Source organism: Rhinopithecus roxellana, chromosome 20, assembly GCF_007565055.1.
Source record: "Rhinopithecus roxellana isolate Shanxi Qingling chromosome 20, ASM756505v1, whole genome shotgun sequence".
Lineage (NCBI taxonomy): Eukaryota > Metazoa > Chordata > Mammalia > Primates > Cercopithecidae > Rhinopithecus > Rhinopithecus roxellana.
Window position 1 is genome coordinate 26,325,379 of NC_044568.1, and position 4,981 is coordinate 26,330,359.

Here is a 4,981-nt window from a genome sequence, read left to right on the forward strand (position 1 = left end):
GCAGTTCAGGTTGTTAGTGGAGCAAAATGGGCATGAAGGCAAGGGATAGGAGTCAGTATCTTCATCTCCTGTTTTTCAGAAAAAGAAACCAAGGATAGGAGGTTACTGCTTGGCCAACCAGTATGTGATGGAGGCTGGATTCAACTCCAAAGCCAAGGCCCTCATTTACACCTCTGTACTTCCTTCCTTTCTCCATTTCATTTTTTCACCTTTGTCAAAACACCATGGCCCCTGCTCTTACGGATAGTAAAATTAAACCATGGAACCAGTGGATCATGACATTTTTAGTGAAGCAATTAAATACTTCTTAATTTCATGGTTTCTGGGGCTCCTTTAAAGTCCCTCACCTCCTATTCATATAGACTAACTGTCACAAAGGCAGGATTCAGACCGAGAAGGCAGCGTGACTTATCTCCAGGTAAAGAGTCAGTTGCTTAAATGTCTACTTTACAAGCTATTAAGGAGGTCTAAGTACCTTCCCTGCAGAACAGCGATTTAAATTTTGCCCTGGAGCCACCTTTTCTCTAGTAAAGTTGGAATTTGAAGGCAAGTTAAGGAGGATAGAGTAGTGAGAGAGCTAGTAAGTAAAGCAGCAAGCCCCTCTTCAGACTTCTCCTTAAGTACAGCATCCCACACTCTCTATGGAATCCGTGGTTTTTACTGGAGCTATACTGTGGTATCAGCTGGAGGGGCACCCTGCTTTTGCGTTTCCCTCCCCAACTAACGAGTAAGCAGCCTATGTCACCCTTCATCTCAAATACAAATTAAAATTCCTAATCTCACCAGATGTGATTAAGATGACACTTGAAGCTGTTCACACGCTTAGTAAGCCCAATTATATTTTTTATTAACACTGACATAGTTCCTTTTGTTGCTGAATCATAACTTTAAAATTTTTAACTGACTGAAGCATCAATTACCTCCTCTCAGGTCATGTTGAGATCTTGGCAGTGGTGGAACAGTACACTTAAATGGTGTCTATACAGTTTGGGCAACACATTTTTAGATTTTCACATTAGGCTTTTTTGCTTCCTGACCTTGTGGTATGTCTGCTGCCCTGGAGGAGGATTGAAGGTTGGGAATGAATTGAGCCTCAGGGAATGAATCATAGACCTCGAGCTGCCAAAGACTTTGTTAGGTCATCTCTCTGTCCACCTGCTGCAACATGATTGCTAAGGTTTTTCTTTCTTAGGAGAAAGCTGTTTTAGAACCACTTTTGTCCTTTGTGTTCAACTTTTGTTCTCCACTATTGATAACCTTTAAATAGGGACAAAAAGAGAATTGTAAAATACTGTCTTTGGCCACTAGGGTTTTCTTTTTGTTGTTGTTGTTAATAGCTTAAAATGTTAATTCATTCACTCAACAGTGATATTTATTATTATTATTATTATTATTATTATTATTATTATTATTATTTTGTGTGTGAGAGATGGAGTCTAGCTCTGTCTCCCAAGCTGGAGTGCAGTGGCACAATCTTGACTCACTGCAACCTGTGCCTCCCAGGTTCGAGCGATTCTCCTGCCTTGGCCTCCTGAATAACTGGGATTACAGGCGCGCACCACCACGCCCAGCTAGTTTTTTGTATTTAGTAGAGACAGGGTTTCGCCATGTTGGCCACGCTGGTCTCGAACTCCTGATCTCAGGTGATCCACCTGCCTCGGCCTCCCAAAGTGCTGGGATTACAGGCATGAGCCACTGCACTCACCTCAACAGATATTTATTGAGCACTACTATGTTTGAGAGTGCTGTGTGAGGTACCACACTGAGAAAAACAGTCATGTCCTGCCTTCATGGAGTTTACAGTTGGAGAAGAGCAAATGACAAAAAATCACACAAATGTAAAACATGGTTTTGACAGGTGCTCTAAAGAAAAGGTACATGATGTTCTCTCACTAACTCCATCCTCCTTAACTTGCCTTCAAATTCCAACTTTACTAGAAAAAGGGTGGCTCCAGGGCAAAATTTAAATAGCTGTGCTGTAGGGAAGATACTTACACCTCCTTAATAGCTTGTAAAGTAGACATTTAAGCAACTGACTCTACCTGGAGGTATCTCACACTGCCTTCTTGGTCATGAAACCTGCCTTTGTGACAGTCTATATGAATAGGAGAAGGACTTGAAATGAGCCCCAGAAACCATGAAATTAAGAAGTATTTAATTGCTTCACTAAACATATTTTAGGGACATTTTCCCTAACAGCAAGGGAAGGAGGCAGTAACCCATCAGCTAAAATCTGTGGGTAATCAGGAATTAACCTAGTAAAGAAGAGAAGGAGACCAGGCACAGTGACTCACGCCTCTAATCCCAGCACTTTGGGAGGCCGAGGTGGGTGGATCACTTGAGGTTAGGAGTTTGAGACCAATCTAGGCAACATGGGGAAACCTCATCTCTACTAAAAACAAAAAAAAAAAAAAAAAAATTAGCTGAGTGTGGTGGTGCGTGCCTGTAATCCCAGCTACTTGGGAGGCTGAGGCAGAATTGCTCGAACCCAGAAGGCAGAGGTTGCAGTGAGCTGAGATTGCCCCACTGTACTCCAGCCTGGGCAACAGAGCAAGACTCCATCTCAAAAAAAAAAAAAAAACAAAACGGAGGAAAGAGTGTCACAGGATGTGGAACAGCAAAGCAGCAAGACTGTGGCAGGGAGGAGCAGGAGACAAGAACTGCATGAACGCCTGTGCCCTCCAGACCCTTAGGATCAGTGAGGAGGGGCATGGGCGAGTGGGTTTGGAGCACCAGGCAACCCACTCTAACCAGATGGCTCTCCTTTTCTCTCTTTCATTAAGCCCTCTCTTAAGATTTCATGGAAAAACAAAGTTCTGCTACTCTATAAGATTTGAGAACTCAGTCAGGCCATGTACCTGCCTAGCAAGGAAGTTATATACCACATTTCATGTGTCATGCCACACACACACCCTTTCTCACCTCTTCACCACTGATGGAGAATTCAGTCTCTCCTTAAGCCTACTTTCATGAAATGCAATGGGAATGTTTGGATATCTGTACAAATTTCTGAGCTTGTTCAACACATAGCCCTTAACCATTATGATACACATCCTAATTGCAGATGAAGAAGGTAAAACCATGTGGCATTATTTTAGGCCAGTGGATTTTAAGTAATTTTTAAGCAGTGGAATCCATTTTCAAATGAGATCTAACATGAAGGCATCAACAACTCAGGTGATTTTTATTTTCTTCTTTGTGTCTTTTATATTTTTCATGTTTTCTAATATGAACATATATTGCTTTTATAATAAGAAGAGAATGTTTTTTAAATTACATGGCTGTTTAGGGAAACTGAATTGCTTCATGATAACAAGATTCAGGGACTAGTACAGATTTAAACAGATGGCTTCCCTCGGTGTAGTACCCCCTGTTGACCTTCTCACAACTAGGGATTACTAAAGCACAGAGTGACCATGGCTTTTCCACTGTGAAATAATATGACAGCAGAGACCTAACTGACAGATGTTTTTCCCAAGTGGAGCTTTTCTTAATGAAATGGTTGCTTAGAAACCAGACCATAATATTTTTCTATATTTAGTTTGTAAAGTGATTCAGTTTGCAAAATTATTAAGTCAGAGAAGACTAATTAGATAAAACTGAATGTATCTATTATTTGTCTTGCAATTCAGCAACCAAATGGTTAAGCTAGGAGCAGAATTTCATCCTGGATGTATCTATCCAGATGCCATTCATAACAGGGACATACAAGGAAAATGACAGCTCATAGAGCCACCCTGCCCTGCTCCTCACTGTGACTGCAGTGTCACGGTGATGTTTGATCTTTCACTCGTACTCATTAGAAGCTGTTACTTGCAACACTTAATAAGATGCTGAGACGATCAATTGGGTCACTGGGTCAAAAATTGTACGTGAAAATGTGAAAATAAATTCAATTTAAATTACTCAGTGAGACAACAGTATAAAGGAGAAAGATTCAGAAGTGAATATACTTGTTTAGAATGATAGAATTTATCAGTGGAAAGTCTCATATACTATTACTAATACAAAGAAACCTTAACATGCAGCATATTTGTCAGGTAGATTAAAACATTAAATCTTACATTCAAACTATACATATTCTAAAAAAAAAAAGATATATCTGCCTTCCACTTCCATGCACTCCAGCCTGCGCAATAGAGTGAGATTCCGTCTCAAAAAAAACCAAACAAAAAATAAAACAACTATTATATAGGGTAACATATTTAAAACACTTTAAAAGCATTAAAGAGCTCATAAGAAAACAGGGAGTAACTGGCTGGTCACGGTGGCTCATGCCTGTAATTTTTTTTTTTTTTTTTTTTTTTGAGACAAAGTCTTGCTCTGTCCCCCAGGCTGGAGTGCAGTGGCGCAATCTCGGCTCACTGCAAGCTCTGCCTCCCGGGTTCCCGCCATTCTCCTGCCTCAGCCTCCCGAGTAGCTGGGACCAGGCGCCCGCCACCACACCCGGCTAATGTTTTGTATTTTTAGTAGAGATGGGTTTCACCGTGTTAGCGGGGATGGTCTGGATCTCCTGGCCTTGTAATCCACCCACCTCGGCCTTCCAAAGTGCTGGGATTACAGACGTGAGCCACCACACCCGGCCACGCCTGTAATCTTAGCCCTTTGGGAGGCCAAGGCGGGTGGATCATGAGGTCAGGAGTTCAAAACCATCCTGGCCAACATGGTGAAACCCCGTCTCTACTAAAAATACAAAAATTAGCTGGGCGTGGTGGCACGCCCGTGTATAACCAGCTACTTGGGAGTCTGAGGCAGGAGAATTGCCTGAACCCGGAAGGCAGAGGTTGCTAGTGAGCTGAGATCACGCCACTGCCCTCCACCCTGGGTACAGAGCGAAACTCCATCTCAAAAAGAAAGAAAGAAAGAGAGAGAGAGCAGAGAGAGAAGGAAGGAAGGAAGGAAGGAAAAGAAAGAGAAAGAAAAAAGAAACGAAAGAAAGAAAACAGGGAATAGCCAAGCCAGCATCTAAAGAGAAAACAAG